This window comes from Natator depressus, chromosome 2 (genome assembly GCF_965152275.1).
Source record: "Natator depressus isolate rNatDep1 chromosome 2, rNatDep2.hap1, whole genome shotgun sequence".
NCBI classification, from domain to species: domain Eukaryota; kingdom Metazoa; phylum Chordata; order Testudines; family Cheloniidae; genus Natator; species Natator depressus.
The window spans coordinates 158,399,351-158,416,800 of record NC_134235.1 but is presented as its reverse complement, the minus strand read 5'-3'; the positions used below and the strand labels follow the sequence as shown (position 1 = coordinate 158,416,800).

The following is a 17,450-nucleotide window of genomic DNA, read 5'->3' as shown; positions in this document are numbered from 1 at the left end:
ACTGATCATCACATACGTTTATCAGTAAATAAATGAGTAGAGTTTGGTGTCTGCCTGATTTCTGCTGGACCTTCAGGTGACTGCTTATGACAGTTATCTTTATTTTTATTCAAGTTATAAAATGTACAATTTAAAACCATTTCTCCCCCTCCGCCCCCATTGCATTTTTGTACTTTACTAGGTTTGCATGTTTGTAATTAAGGGCAGGTTTAGACCCTTAACATTTTGAGTATAGGCTTCACATATATCACTAGATTGGCAGTACCAAAAGGGCACAAATTAGGGTTGACATTGGTTAAGTCAGGGGGTCGTGAGGTTATTACGGGGGGGTCACGAGCACTGTTCCCTCTAAGCTGTGTGCATGTGCGCGCGCACACAGATCCTACACCCCGCGCACACGGTGAAACACCGAGCGCACAAAAATTTGCACAGAAGCACAACAATTTGCACAGAAGAAATCTTCTGCGCGCACGGCCTGTCAAAAACTAGAGGGAACATTGGTCGCGAGCTGCCAGCCTCCACCCCAAATCCCGCATTTCCTCCAGCATTTATAATAATGTTAAATATATAAAAAAGTGTTTTTAATTTATAATGGGGGTCGCTCTCAGAGGCTTGCTATTATGAAAGGTGTCACCAGTACAAAAGTTTGAGAACCACTGGATTATGTCTTGTTGCCAATGACAAATTTGGCTCTTTGATTAGTTTATTCATTTTTTTATTTTTCTTCCTATCCATTTTTTAATGTTATACAGAGAATTACGGATATGGTCTTTCTGTAGTTTAATATTTTTTTACCAATCTAAATTACATCTTCGTTGATTATAGTATGGTGAAACCAAAGGAATGACAAAAATCAGTTGCATAATGGATATGACCTTCTAATAAATGTGGAACAGCATTTTAATCAGTACATTTGGGAATATTTTATAGTGGTTTCTTAAGAAAGGACATTGTCTATAAATGGTGGTCTCCTTAACCATAAAAGATTTTACATATGTACGCAAAAACTGCTATGTATGAAAAAGATAGGATAGTTATTTGGCAGGTAAAGATGGTGTCCTATTACTAGAAGGAAATGAACTCAGTTTATGTAATTTTTTTAAGCAAGCTGTGTTCAGATAGGCTTTGCTTTGAACTTTATTGCTGCTCCTTGTTATTTTGAGAAAGATGGCTCTTTTTTTCTCTATTGTGTGTCCCACAAATTGGAATATTCTACCTATCCATTCCATAGTAAAATGATTAGTAAACTTCTGGGTGATAAAAGTCACTGGCTTGTCAGCCTCTGTATACATGACTAATAAACATTTAATTTCAATTAACAAATTTATTTGAGCATAAGCTTATGCTTAAATAAATTTGTTAGTCTCTAAGGTGCCACAAGTACTCCTTTTCTTTTTGCGAATACAGACTAACACGGCTGCTACTCTGAAACCTGTCATTAATTTCAATTGTAATTCTAATTTCAAATTAACGTTATCTTTTTAAACAATTTTCTTGGCACTGTTTGCATAAAAATGTGAGAATGTTATAAATGATAAATATTTCTCAGTGAGAAACATTGAATATTAGAAACTGCACTTGGTTATCTATGTGACTGAGATATAAGAGAGTTTATTTGCTGTTGCACTCAAAATTGTAGAGATTTCTTTCTTCACTGCATTTTACTTTATCCCAAGATGCTATCATGTGTGTAACAAGAGGGTTGTACTTACATTGCATAAAAGAAGAAACGCATGTTTTAGGAAAATATAAGATTATCTAGGGCTTCACTGGAGTTTTCTTCCTGTGTAAGTTGCGAGGTCAGTTTTTCCCAGGAATTCTTTCTCTTGTGTTAGCTTCTCCATTGTACTTTTACTGACCTAACTCCATTTCAGCTGGTATCTGGTGATAGCACAAATAAGCCGTTTGATGAGTATGAGGCCCGCCAGTGGCATTCATGCCAGTTTTGTCATTCAGAATTGAACAACAACTTTCCACCCCCGTTTTTCTTCCCACCTGCTTTGGACAAAGTAAATCAATCCACTAAACTCTTCAGAAGTGGCTGTAGTGGGAAAAGATTCAGAACAAACTATGTCCCTTTATGACACATGCCTGATATGTCTTTTGGATTTAGAAAATTAGGCTTTTTACAGCACCTCCTATTACATAACAGAACCTGCTATCAATTGCGAGGCATTGCAAAACATCTACTTAACATCCTGGTCTACTGTGCCTTGTACTGCCCAACTGTTGTAGGTATTCCTGTTGGTATTGCTCTTTTCCTTACTTGGAAAATGGGAATAATAATACTTGTCTACCGCCAAAGGGCATTGAGCCTAAATTAATTAATGTGTGTGAAGCATGTTCATATCTGTAGATAGAAGGTGCTAGATAAGTTCAAACTATTATCATTAACATTTCAGAACAACATTTTGTGTGAAAATTTTGCATAGTGGTGAGACGTGAAAACAATTAACTAGGTTATTAGGTTATAATGTAATGGGCTAGATCCACAGCTGGTTTCAGGGGAGTGTACTGATTTACACCAGCTGAGGGTTGTGTTCTGTTTCATTATTATCATTTGTAGCAAAATAAGACGTCAGAAACAAAATATTTCTGAAACTATTTACACTAATGGCTGGCCTTTTCTGTTTCGTAGATAGGTGTATACCTGGAGTAACTCCACTGGCTTCAGAGATGTTACTCCAGATCTATACCTATATAAATGAAAGCAGAATTTGACTGATCTGTACCAAGCCCATCCAAGGGAATTTCAGGTAATATCACCTGTTATGTATAAGTCAGTTGGGAAGACTATAAGACTCAAGAGAGAGATCTTCTAGTCAATGTGGATAGTTTCCTGAAACATCCACATTTGCTCTGCAGCAGCAGTCAAAAAAGCTGACAATGTTAAGAATCATTCGGAAAGGGGTAGATAATACAGAAAATATCATAATGCCAGTATATCTATATCTATATCTATATCTATATCTATATATCTATAGTATGCTCACAGCTTGAATGCTGCAGGCAGTTCTGGTCACCTCATCTCAAAAAAAGATATATTAGGATTGGAAAATATATAGGGAAGAGAAATAAGAATGATTAGGGGTATAGAACAACTTCCATATGAGGAGAGATTGAAAGACTGGACTGTTCACTTTAGAAAACAGACGTCTAAGGGGGAATGTGAGAGTGGTCTATAAAATCATGAATGGTGTGAAGAAAGTGGATAGAGAAATGTTATTTACCCCTTCACATAAGGGGTCACCCAATGAAATTAGTAGGCAGCAGGTTTAAAACAAACATAGGGACAGACTACTTCACACAACATGCAGTAAACCTGTGGAACTCATTTCCATGGAATGTTGTGAAGGCCAAAAGTATAACTGGGTTCAAAAAAGAATTAGTTAATTTCATGGAGGATGGGTTCATCAATGCTGTTAGCTAAGATGGTCAGTAACATAACCCCATGCTCCAGGTGTCCCTAAACCTCCAACTGCTAGAAGCTGGGACTGGACAATGGGGTGGACCTCTCAAAATTGCCCACTTCTGTTCTTTGCCTCTGAAGCATCTGGCACTGTCCACTGTCAGAGAGAGGATATTGGGCTAGTTGGACTATTGGGCTGATTCAGTAGAACCATTCTTATGTAATATGTTAAAGTTATATTGTAGGAGTCTGATGTTGCTATGAGTCTTTGACATCAGTCAAGAAGTATTAGTATAGTTCTGATTAGGGCTGAACAGCAATTCAGTGTGGGTTTTTTTTTTTTTTTGGTTATAATGAAATTTACTATACTGTTTCTTTCAGTTGCCCTGTAACTACTAATTTGCCATTAATTTATCCTCTGTATAATTCTCTGCTACTGAAAAAACCTAATTGTCAGTGACCTGGCAAAACCTTTGTTCACTCACATTGTAGAGTTCAGTTTTTCATTTGTTCCGGGTTCATTTCAAGGTCCTGGTTCTTAGCTTCAGCAACCTTAATTGTCTGAGAGTAGTCTACTTCAAGATCCACCTCTCTACCTCAGGACCACTGTGCTCATCAGGCACATGAAAGCTTGCTAAACCCAGAATAAAAGACTCGGGAGCTAGGTGATCAAAGCATTTTTGGTGCTAGGCCCTAATCTATGGAACCCCTTAGAGAGGGAATCAAAATAAGCTCTATCTACCTTCAGAGCCTGGTGCAAAAGACCCTCCTTCACCACAGCCTAGTTACATTAACAAAAGTTGAGATGACGATAGGAGTGGGATGAGGAAAGCACAATGGACCAAACCCAAGGAAGGTGACAAAGTGGAGTCCAGTTTTAGTTTTTAGTTATATACCTTTCTTATTTCACTGTACTTCATTGCCTAGATACTGCAGTGATTTGTTCTCTCTTGATATCTTAGATAGGTACGTACAAAGTGGAAAGGATTAATAATGTTTTCTAAGAAAAAGGATTATATCAGTTATGGTCAATTTACTTTTGAATCTCTGTGAATCTCTTCATCCATAATCAAAATTATTTTGGAAAGAAATCATGCATGCTCGTACACAGGGTTTGAAAAAAGAAACAAACCCCAATTGCCTATGGTGAATACAGTATAATACAAATCTTTCCTGGGTAAATGCCAACAACTTGTACAAAATCCATCCAATCTTTTTTTTTTTTTATTTTAAAGTTTTGTCCCTTAGGGTTATGAAGAAAAGCTTGAATAGAATGTGAATCAATGCAGTATTATCTTGTGGAATCTGCAGCTTTCACTGTTGCCATTTAGAACTCTGTGGGCAGCTATGAAACTAGCAAGAATCTTAGGTCATTTACACTCCATTTCTGCTTGGGATTGTTAGGAATAGCAGCAGAGCCAATCACTGGAACTATCCACTGTGGAGGAGGACCCAGAAAAAAATGCTAGTTGAGGAAGTAGATTAGTGAAGACCCATTTCAACCACCTTCACAGAAGCCAGGAGTCAGTTGGATGAGAGAGAGATTAAGGATTTCTCTACACAAAGATTTAGTGCACAGCAAGCTGGAGTGTCAGTCTATAGCACACCGGTTTGCCATGTGCTATCTGGCGAGGTGGAAAGAGAGAAATCAATGAGAAGTTGTTGCATGGTGGGCAGGGAGAGAAGTAGGGTAGCGAGAGAGGTGGGGGTGTTTTCAGGAGAAGTGAGAGGAACAAAAAGATTATAGGGCAAAACATAGAGTACACAATGTAGGGAAAGAATGAGAAAGGGGAGGGGAGAAAGAAAAGAGGAAAGCACGTCACTGAAAACAACCCAGGAAAGGATACAGCATGATTTATTATTATAGGGAAGAAAAAAAGCAAAAAATTGTGGAGTGAAGCTAGATTGGAAATAGAAGTTTTAACAAAAAACAAGAGAAAGACAAAGTTACATTTTTAAAATGTTTTAAATAGAAGGTTGATTGACAGTGTGTTCAAATTCAATAAACAGTGTGCAACTGTTTATTCTTTTTCACCATAAAGGGCTTGGCTCAGAGGGGCAAGACTCTGTAGGCACAGATATTTTTCGCCTGGTTAATAGGGCTTAGTCCTTGGCATATTGAGTGTCAGATAAAATTTTCAAGTTCCACACTTGTGCACACTTTCTTCTTTTGTTTCTTAACAATTATTTTGCAATTGCTTGAGCAGATACCATCCATAACATGGAGACAGGGTTAGACTGGCTATTTCTTAAAAGTATCCGTGACAGATAATGGTTTTTTCCTTGTTACTTTGCTATATTGTATAGTAAGCAAGAAGCTTCATGAAGTTTATGTATTCATAGTGGAATATAATGGGCCAAGGTCTTTTTAAGAACATGTCTTAACAAACTCTAATGATAGCATACAAGATCTAAACACAAAGAATACAAAATTCTAAACCAAAGGATACAAAAGCTTCTTCCAAATGATGGAGAGTCCTTCAGGGAATAGCTTTGTAAGATTTTTACTTAAAAGAAAGATTGTGTTAAGGTGTTTGTGACAAATCATTCTAGCATCAAGACCTTTGAACCATACTGGAGTCTTAGGACAAAATTGTGCTCTACGTTATACTGTGTTGTACTTGTCATTAGGATTAGGAAAACCAAAGATGCAAAGTTAAAATTATACTTTAAAAAGCCCCCAAACATTTGAATGTATGGTAAGTCACAGTTCTTCGAGTGCTTGCTCATGTCTATTCCATTCTAGGTGTGTGCGCGTCCATGTGCAAAGTCATCGGAGTTTTTGCCTTAGCGGTATCTGTAGGGTCAGCTGTGCCACTCTCTTGAATGCCGCGTTCATGCTTTGGTATATTAGGTGCTGCCGACCCTACGCTCTCAGTTCCTTTGTACTGCCCAGGACGGTTGGTTGGAGTGCCTTGTCTTGCATTGGAAGAGCATTGGTCGTTCTTGCAGTCCATTGTTCTGTGTCCTTGGCTGTTAGTTGATAGGTACTTAGTTAGACCTTTTAAGTTAAATGTTAGGCCTGGTCTACACTATAGGTTTGTCGGATTTAGCAGCGTTAAATTGAATTAACCCTGCACCCGTCCACACAACGAAGCCATTTTTTTCGACATAAAGGGCTCTTAAAACCAATTTCTGTACTCCTCCCCAACGAGGGGATTAGTGCTGAAATCGACATCACCGTTTCGAATTAGGGTTAGTGTGGACGCAATTCGGAGGTATTGGCCTCCGGGAGCTATCCCACAGTGCACCATTGTGACCGCTCTGGACAGTACTCTGAACTCGGATGCACTGGCCAGGTGTACAGGAGAAGCCCCGGGAACTTTTGAATCTCATTTCCTGTTTGGCCAGGCGAGCTCATCAGTACAGGTGACCATGCAGTCCCAGAATCGAAAAAGAGCTCCAGCTTGGACCAAACGGGAGGTACTGGATCTGATCGCTGTATGGGGAGAGGAATCCGTGCTATCAGAACTAAGTTCCAAAAGACGAAATGCCAAAACATTTCAAAAAATCTCCGAGGCCATGAGGGACAGAGGCTACAGCAGGAACGCAACACAGTGCCACGTGAAACTTAAGGAGCTCAGACAAGCGTACCAGAAAACCAAAGAATCAAACGGACGCTCCGGAACAGAGCCCCAGATATGCCGCTTCTACGCTGAGCTGCATGCAATTCTAGGGGGGCCGCCACCACTACCCCACCCCTGTCCGTGGACTCCGATGATGGGGTACTCTCCGCCATGCCTGAGGGTTTTGCGGACGGGGAAGATGATGAGGGGGAGGAGGACGAGCTTGAGGAGAGCACACAGCACACCGTTTTCCCCGACAGCCAGGATCTTTTTATCACCCTGACTGAAATACCCTCCCAACCCAACCAAGCTGGAGAAGGGACCTCTGGTGAGTGTACCTTTTTAAATACAATGCATGTTATAAAAGCAAGCGTTTTTTAATGATTAAGTAGCCCTGAGGATTTGGGATGCATTCGTGGCCAGTACAGCTACTGGAAAAGTCTGTTAACGTATCTGGGGATGGAGTGGAAATTCTCCAGGGACATCTCCATGAAGCTCTCCTGGAGGTACTCTTTTTCTAAATATAAGAATAGTTCAGCTCTGGAATAGGCTTGCAAGGGAGCTAGTGGAATCCCCATCACTGGAGTTTTTAAAAAACAGATTGGACAACCCATCAGGGACTGTCTATGTATACTTGGTCCTGCCTTAGCACAGGGGCTGGACTTGGTGACCTCTTGAAGTCACTTCCAGCCCTACATTTCTATGAGTTTCTATAGCAGATTGCTGGCCAGATTAGTTACATGATTATGGTTTCTTTTCTGCTGCAAACAGTCACACAAAGCAAGCAAGCAAGCAAACAAACACACAAAACAATCATCAATCCCTTTCCTCCCTCCCCCTGCCAATAAAAGTAACAACAACAACAAATGCAGAGCTGGTGACAGGAAGACAGTCATGTGATAGGATTTAGTTTCTTTTATGGAGTGAAACACAACTACCTGATCTCAGTTATTAATCAAGCAACCACACTGTGTGTGAATGTAAACTGTGTTCAGAACCAACCATGTGAATAATTGGTAATAAACTCAGTTAAAATGATATTGTGAACAAGGCCTTAGTTTCTGATCTGTACTTCCAGTCTTAACACCAGCTGACTAGTCTGGCAATTAAGCTATTCTGTAAAATCCAATATCTAAATTCCAGACCAACCAGGCAACATCCACAGAGGACACAAGGCAGATGCACTTCCTCTTGCTAGTTCAACCTTGTGATCAAACACTTCGTTGTGCTGGTTTGAAGAGAGAGCACCTAAAGCTGAGGGGATCTGACATTCCCTTATATGTAGTGATAGCTTATTATTTTTGTTGACTTGAACACTATATTGACGAATATAAAGTTGAGTGTGGAATCATGGGTTTTGTGCATTCTTAAAGCCACCATGAAGTTTAACTCTATGCCAGATGGGAAAATCCTGTAGGGACTGAGTCAGAGGCTTCAAATCTGGCCCAGTACAACATTTCAGCTAACTGGCCACTTGGAACTCTGTGGTATCGGAGGGCTTGCAATCCTGCTCTTGTTGGCCTATTGAAAAGTAGCTAAGGAAAAGTTCTGGTCTTTGTGCCTCTTACTGTTCAGGAGGGTGTGCAGCTCACTTGCTGATGGACAGTTGAGAGATGCCTTAGGGTGGGGAGCACCTCGGTTCTCTCTCTCTCTCTCTGACACACACACACACACACACACACACAGTAACTTGTATTGATTTTTAAACCAATTTAGTTAAATCAGTGCAAAATCTTTTGCAGACACTCTTATTGTGATTTACGGGTGGTTTATTTCAGGTGAGTTTAAAAGCTTTTTTTAAAAGATGGATTAAGCTAAATTGAAATAAACTAATCTTTAACTGAAATAAGTGTCTACACATAAACTTGCACCAGTGTAACTAAAAACACCTTTTGTTAAACTGGTTCAAATCTGTGTACAAAGCCACTAGTGAACCTGTAGAAAGTGAAATTTACTAGTAACTTCGCTGCCAGTGTATGAATAAAAACCTGAACTTGTAGAGCCTTAACATGTAATATGACCATATGAGTTGAATTACAGTAGTAAACTTGGTGAAGGAATTGACTGGACCAATCCACATCAATGCAACAAACTATTTATTTGTTGTTTGCTTACTGCTCAGTTACATGCTAAATGAAGTATAAATTGTCTAGTAATTATATACCAAGATTATCCCTCAAACAGAACTTAGAATAGAAGAGCCAACGTGAGGTGGGAGAGAAGCATTATTAAAGAATACTCCATCTAATCATAAAAGAGGTCACAGCAAATATGGTGCTGAAAGACAACTTCCCATTGCCCCCCCCCCCCCAAAAAAAAAAAGCAAATTTACCATTGCTTCATAAAAATCCTCCCTTATTTTGGACAATATGATTTTCTTTGGGGGAGGGAGTTGGAGTTTTTGATTTTGGTTTGGGGGGTTTGTTTGATTTTTTTTTTTTTTTTTTTTTGGTGGCAATGGGAAGTTGTCTTTCAGCACCATGTTTGCCACGACCTCTTTTATGATGGGGTATTCTTTAATAATGTTTCTCTCCCACCTCACGTTGGCTCTTCTATTCTAAGTTCTGTTTGAGGGGTAATCTTGGTATATAATTACTAGACAATTTATACTTGGCATTTATACTTGGCATATATATATGTTGGCATTTCTGCTACAGCTACTATACAAAAGCATTGACCAGTAACCAGCACTACAGAGTTCATGTTACATGCAGATTTCCATTATAATCCTTTCTTTTCATATGCCTGAAACAACTGCTGATGCCTTTAAACAACTCTTAGGATCCTAGAAAATCAAAAGCATTACTGCTGCCATAAGGGCACATGGGGCACTGCCTCACTCAGAAAAATGGGAGGAGTAAAATAAGTGAAACTTTACCTTAAGTATTTCTGTCCCTCAAAGAGCAGTAGTTAGCAGCTTATCTACATAGAAGTACAAATATTTAATAATGGGCTCTTCAGTGTAGCAGAGAAAGGTATAACACAATCCAATGGCTGGAAGCTGAAGCTAGACAAATTCACAGTGGAAATGAGTAAATTTTAGGGCGTCAATCGCAATTAACACATGTGATTAACTCAAAACAAATTACCATGTTTTTTTTTTAAATGAGAGTTAATCACACACCTCTGGAGACAGGACTTGGTGGTGGAGGAGGGAGGCACCGGCTGTGGCAGTGAGCAGGAGGTGGCCGGGGAAAAGAGACTGTAATATCCAGACCAGATGCACAGATTACCAAAGTGCCTCCCAACTCCTTGGAACTGGTCTCATGCCCCCTCCCTCTGCATTAATTATTGATTTGGTTTACATGAGGGGAGAGGTGAGAGCAAGAATGACCTTGAGCGGATCACTGCGGACTACGTGGCTCTGGGAAGAAGGATAAAGGAGTTGGAGGCGCAAGTGGTGTTCTCGTCCATCCTCCCCGTGGAAGGAAAAGGCCTGGGTAGGGACCGTCGAATCGTGGAAGTCAACGAATGGCTACGCAGGTGGTGTCGGAGAGAAGGCTTTGGATTCTTTGACCATGGGGTGGTGTTCCATGAAGGAGGAGTGCTGGGCAGAGACGGGCTCCATCTTACGAAGAGAGGGAAGAGCATCTTTGCGAGCAGGCTGGCTAACCTAGTGAGGAGGGCTTTAAACTAGGTTCACCGGGGGAAGGAGACCAAAGCCCTGAGGTAAGTGGGAAAGCGGGATACCGGGAGGAAGCACAGGCAGGAATGTCTGTGAGGGGAGGGCTCCTGCCTCATACTGGGAATGAGGGGCAATCAACAGGTTATCTCAAGTGCTTATATACGAATGCACAAAGCCTTGGAAACAAGCAGGGAGAACTGGAGGTCCTGGTGATGTCAAGGAACTATGACGTGATTGGAATAACAGAGACTTGGTGGGATAACTCACATGACTGGAGTACAGTCATGGATGGTTATAAACTGTTCAGGAAGGACAGGCAGGGCAGAAAAGGTGGGGGAGTAGCACTGTATGTAAGGGAGCAGTATGACTGCTCAGAGCTCCGGTACGAAACTGTGGAAAAACCTGAGTGTCTCTGGATTAAGTTTAGAAGGGTCTGCAGCAAGAGTGATGTAGTGGTGGGAGTCTGCTATAGACCACCGGACCAGGGGGATGAGGTGGATGAGGCTTTCTTCCGGCAACTCACGGAAGCTACTAGATCGCATGCCCTGATTCTCATGGGTGACTTTAATTTTCCTGATATCTGCTGGGAGAGCAATACAGCGGTGCATAGACAATCCAGGAAGTTTTTGGAAAGCGTAGGGGACAATTTCCTGGCACAAGTGCTAGGGGAGCCAACTAGGGGGGGCGCTTTTCTTGACCTGCTGCTCACAAACCGGGTAGAATTAGTGGGGGAAGCAAAAGTGGATGGGAATCTGGGAGGCAGTGACCATGAGTTGGTTGAGTTCAGGATCCTGACGCAGGGAAGAAAGGTAAGCAGCAGGATACGGACCCTGGACTTCAGGAAAGCAGACTTCGACTCCCTCAGGGAACAGATGGCCAGGATCCCCTGGGGGACTAACATGAAGGGGAAGGGAGTCCAGGAGAGCTGGCTGTATTTCAAGAAATCCCTGTTGAGGTTACAAGGACAAACCATCCCGATGAGTCGAAAGAATAGTAAACATGGCAGGCGACCGGCTTGGCTTAATGGTGAAATCCTAGGGTATCTTAAACATAAAAAAGAAGCTTACAAGAAGTGGAAGGTTGGACATATGACCAGGGAAGAGTATAAAAATATTGCTCGGGCATGTAGGAAAGATATCAGGAGGGCCAAATCGCACCTGGAGCTGCAGCTAGCAAGAGATGTCAGGAGTAACAAAAAGGGTTTCTTCAGGTATGTTGGCAACAAGAAGAAAGCCAAGGAAAGTGTGGGCCCCTTACTGAATGAGGGAGGCAACCTAGTGACAGAGGATGTGGAAAAAGCTAATGTACTCAATGCTTTTTTTGCCTCTGTTTTCACTAACAAGGTCAGCTCCCAGACTGCTGCGCTGGGCATCACAAAATGGGGAAGAGATGGCCAGCCCTCTGTGGAGATAGAGGTGGTTAGGGACTATTTAGAAAAGCTGGACGTGCACAAGTCCATGGGGCCGGACGAGTTGCATCCGAGAGTGCTGAAGGAATTGGCGGCTGTGATTGCAGAGCCCTTGGCCATTATCTTTGAAAACTCGTGGCGAAGGGGGAAGTCCCGGATGACTGGAAAAAGGCTAATGTAGTGCCAATCTTTAAAAAAGGGAAGAAGGAGGACCTACAGGCCAGTCAGCCTCACCTCAGTCCCTGGAAAAATCATGGAGCAGGTCCTCAAAGAATCAATCCTGAAGCACTTACATGAGAGGAAAGTGATCAGGAACAGTCAGCATGGATTCACCAAGGGAAGGTCATGCCTGACTAATCTAATCGCCTTTTATGATGAGATTACTGGTTCTGTGGATGAAGGGAAAGCAGTGGATGTATTGTTTCTTGACTTTAGCAAAGCTTTTGACACGGTCTCCCACAGTATTCTTGTCAGCAAGTTAAGGAAGTATGGACTGGATGAATGCACTATAAGGTGGGTAGAAAGCTGGCTAGATTGTCGGGCTCAACGGGTAGTGATCAATGGCTCCATGTCTAGTTGGCAGCCGGTGTCAAGTGGAGTGCCCCAGGGGTCGGTCCTGGGGCCGGTTTTGTTCAATATCTTCATAAATGATCTGGAGGATGGTGTGGATTGCACTCTCAGCAAATTTGCAGATGATACTAAACTGGGAGGAGTGGTAGATACGCTGGAGGGAAGGGATAGGATACAGAAGGACCTAGACAGATTGGAGGATTGGGCCAAAAGAAATCTGATGAGGTTCAATAAGGATAAGTGCAGGGTCCTGCACTTAGGACGGAAGAATCCAGTGCACCGCTACAGACTAGGGACCGAATGGCTAGGCAGCAGTTCTGCGGAAAAAGACCTAGGGGTGACAGTGGACGAGAAGCTGGATATGAGTCAGCAGTGTGCCCTTGTTGCCAAGAAGGCCAATGGCATTTTGGGATGTATAAGTAGGGGCATAGCGAGCAGATCGAGGGACGTGATCGTTCCCCTCTATTCGACACTGGTGAGGCCTCATCTGGAGTACTGTGTCCAGTTTTGGGCCCCACACTACAAGAAGGATGTGGATAAATTGGAGAGAGTCCAGCGAAGGGCAACAAAAATGATTAGGGGTCTAGAGCACATGACTTATGAGGAGAGGCTGAGGGAGCTGGGATTGTTTAGTCTGCAGAAGAGAAGAATGAGGGGGGATTTGATAGCTGCTTTCAACTACCTGAAAGGGGGTTCCAAAGAGGATGGCTCTAGACTGTTCTCAATGGTAGCAGATGACAGAACGAGGAGTAATGGTCTCAAGTTGCAATGGGGGAGGTTTAGATTGGATATTAGGAAAAACTTTTTCACTAGGAGGGTGGTGAAACACTGGAATGCGTTACCTAGGGAGGTGGTAGAATCTCCTTCCTTAGAGGTTTTTAAGGTCAGGCTTGACAAAGCCCTGGCTGGGATGATTTAGTTGGGGATTGGTCCTGCTTCGAGCAGGGGGTTGGACTAGATGACCTTCTGGGGTCCCTTCCAACCCTGATATTCTATGATTCTATGATTCAATCACCAGCAGCTGTGAGGACATGAAGCAAAGAGTGTGCGTCAGAGCTGCCGCCACAGTACCCCACCCCCAGTGGTGACTCCAGCAGACCTCCCCCCCCACTGCAATAATTGATTTTGACCCTGTCCTGTATCTGTAAATAAGAAGTGGGCAACATTATCTCCCGTAAATGTAAACAAACTTTTTTGTCTGAGCGATTGGCTGAAAAAGAAATAGGACTGAGAGGACTTAAAGGCTCTAAAGTTTTACGTTTTATTTTTTAGTGCAGTTATGTAAAAAAGTTTTATATTTGTAAGTTTTACTGACATGATAGATTGCACTACAGTACTTGTATGAGGTGAATTGAAAAATACTATATCTTTTGTTTATCTTTTTTACAGTGCAAATATTTTTAATCAAAAATAATATAAAGTGAGCTCTGTACACTTTATATATTCTGTGTTGTATTTGAAATCAGTATATTTGAAAATGTAGAAAACATCCAAAATATTTAGGTAAATGGTATTCTGTTATTGTTTAACAATGTGATTAAAACTGTGCTTAATTGTGACTATTTTTGTCTATCTCGTGATTAATTCTGAATATTTTTTTAATTGTTTGACAGCCCTAGTAAATTTATAACTGTGAGAGTAATTAACCATTGGAATTACTTACCAAGGGTAGTTGTGGATTCGCCGTCACTGACAGTTTTTCAGATTGGATGTTTTTCTAAAACATATGCTCTAGGAATTATTTTATGGAAATTCTATGGGTTTTTTTCTACAGGAGATCAAACTAGATGATCACAATGGTCCCATCTGGCTTTGGAATCTATGAAACTGGAAAGCATTTAAGGAAAGTGATCTCTTATCTGTACTGGGCAAGAGTCTGAAGTTTGTCTCACCATGCAGTGAACAATGAAGGAAGGTTTCCCTGTTTGTGCTTTTCTTAAGGTCATATTTTAGTGAAAATAAAACCTTTAAAATCACTGTCTTCTCCATTCCCAACTCTAAGATTCTTCTGTTTTCTAAAACGGGAAAAATCTAGGTTGGCAAACTTTAGTATGTTAAAAGAAGGCTCATTCAAAAGCTTACAAAATGACAGCATGAGCTTTCTACCAGGAACAAGTTTTTTTGTGCTGTCCCTGCTCATGAAAAGTATGACTTTTTAAAAATAGTCACTGAGTGAATGTGAAGACAGCAACTGATCCTTAAATGTTCTGGGGGCTTTTGGAAGGTAATTATTTAATGTGGGAAAACTGTGCCATAAAAACCACAGAAATAGCTATGATGGTGATTCAGAAAGCAGGGCTGGGGAGGGGGTGGGGGGGGGGAGACTTGCACATATCTCAGATTTCTGTTTCACAGAATTCACCATACGGACAACAAATGCAACAAATAGCCAACCTTTTTGAACTCAATGTCATTCTTCATATTATGTAACAAGGAAGCGACTTCTGTTTGGGCAAAAATCATCACTTTGTGGTGAAACATGGAAATGACTGCGCTGAACTTTACTAATACTTCAGTATTCAGTAATAATGAGTAATTAGCAGAGCAGCTTATGTGTTACAAAACATATTTGGTGAAACTTTCTAACATTTTATTTGACACTTCATTTAGAATTCTTCACTCCTCTCCTCCCCGCTTTCTCCTCCCTTAAAAAGAAGAAAGCCCTGACCTAGCTATTATTGGAAGAGTAGGTGGTTATAAAAGCCAATCAGTGTACGTCTGAAGGGACGGACAGTCTCTCTGCTGTGTAAGCTTCTACATCAGCGGATGAGGCTCTGATATAGAATTAAATTTGGTTGGACACTTACATGTGTAGGAAAAAGGTATTTCTTCTGTATGACTCTGTGTCATTTTGCTTTCAGCTCCACTTATGTGTAACGCTTGCTGCGCAACCTGTATATGCTGAAGAAAAGGGAAGTTAAATTAGGGCTACCAATCATACTGTGATCAGCACTGAAGATTCTGCAGGAAAAAATATGTACAGATCTTACTTGATTAATTAAATCTTGGGTTTTTTGCCAGTTTACCATTATATACCATTGTATACAATATCCTGATGCATCAAAATTACGGTACTTTTCTTTCTTTGCAGTGTATGATTTACACTTCACAACTGTAGGATGTTGCCTGAGTGATTTATCTCTTTTCTTCCTAATTAGCCTTAAAAAAAAACTTATCCAGAAAACACATGTTCCCAGGAGGTATTGATAGATTTTTTTTCTCCTCTTCTGTTCCTGTCAAGTCAGATACGTTGTGATCCAGGAACGTTATGTTAAATGAGTGGGGTGCAAGAGTGTTACAGGAATAGTATACGGACATATTAGGACTATCTCTATTGCAAGCCTTTAGATGAGGAGGTTAGATAAGGAAGAAAAGCCTCATTAAAATCATTTAAAGATGAGTGTATGTGTTTGGAACGTGACAGCCAGCAGGAGACAGAAGAGGTCATTGATGCTGAATGGGCATCAGCTTGTAATATACTTCAGAGCCTTGGAGGTGAATCTTGGCACTTAATAGACTTCTCAAGCTCCTTTGTTTCCTTATGGAACAAAAATGCAAGGAACGAGAAAGAGACAGCTGGATTGTGATATGCTAAGCTGTAAAGAGCTTCAAAAAGGTTACTTGTTTTGATAAGATTTTTCTGGTGGCTTTGCAGAGAGATTTTTAATTTTCTCTCCCTCCTTCTTCCAAAAAAAGCCTGGCTTTCATAAAACAGTTTTTTTTTTATTAAACATCAGAAGTGTTATCACATCTCTTGAATCCAGAATTGAGTGGAGAAACATGTTACTGTGGAACTTCAGTCAAACCATTCATTGCTTTAACAGCTTTGAAATCAAAGGCTAGGATTATGCTGCCTGATTAACGGCAGGTTTCGGGTACACTTCCTTTTTTGTGTGTGCGCCGGCTTTCAGCTCTCTTGCAAGGAACACTTGATAGCCTCAAGCACTTGAACTCTGGCAGAAATTCCCATATTTTAAACTCAATAGGGAATAGCTAGTTTTTTGCTGACAACATGAAGTACCCTAGAGTATGAAGTTAATCTGATTGTGAGTAGATTCCCCTTGGATGGAATGCAACATTTTTACTTACTGAAAGTTTGAGTGTCATTTAGATGGGTGGTGCAAAGGCCCCTGTATATAAGGTTTGTGAGCTCTAAATTAAACAATGTGTAATCTAGTACTTAAGCATCATGAAAGAATGTACCATAGAACAAATGTTCTGCTCTCCATGTGCTGTTGATATCTTGTTGCAAGAAATTTGTTTCAAATAGAGTGTTGCAGCAGTTCATATTTCCTACAGAGTAAAATATTCTCTCTTGGGAGCCAGTGGATCCCCCTAGAAGATGGGGTTTGTCAGTAGATGCTGTTTCATTAAGCTTCCATTCAAAACAGTAAACATTGTTACAGGAGAAGGGCAGTGTATACTGAGAAACTTGAGTGCCCTGAAAGGCTCTCATAACAATGCAAAGCAGAGCTATGCATGTGTACCTTGAATGCTTTTTCCTGAGGGTAGTGTCTGTTTTAGATAGGTTTCCATGGCACTTAGATTGTCACACCAGATAGTAATGAACACATAAATGTCATGTGATGTGTCATCAGATTAAATAGGCTTTGTATAGTGGCCTGTAGTAAAAATGTTTTCTTTGCATACTGTACACATTACCTAATTATAGGTAATTTCTCTTCCTAAACATACACCCTTCAAAGTCATGGCTCTTGCTAGTGTATCCCAGAGGATAGCTTGATTCAGAAGCCCACCATGTTTCCTTTGGCAATGGTCTTGAAGGGTGATGGAAGTCACATTTGATTCTCCCAAGAGAGGCTCGGGTCAAACTAAACTGATACCTGGCTGTTCTCATATTGTTACCTGATT

The 17,450-nt window shown here is 41.0% G+C and overlaps 1 protein-coding gene across 12 annotated transcripts in view; it reads left to right on the top strand.

The window, feature by feature from the left end:
• Positions 1-17,450, top strand: part of FHOD3 (formin homology 2 domain containing 3) — a 619,164-nt gene that overhangs the window by 63,564 nt on the left and 538,150 nt on the right. The window lies entirely within an intron of this gene.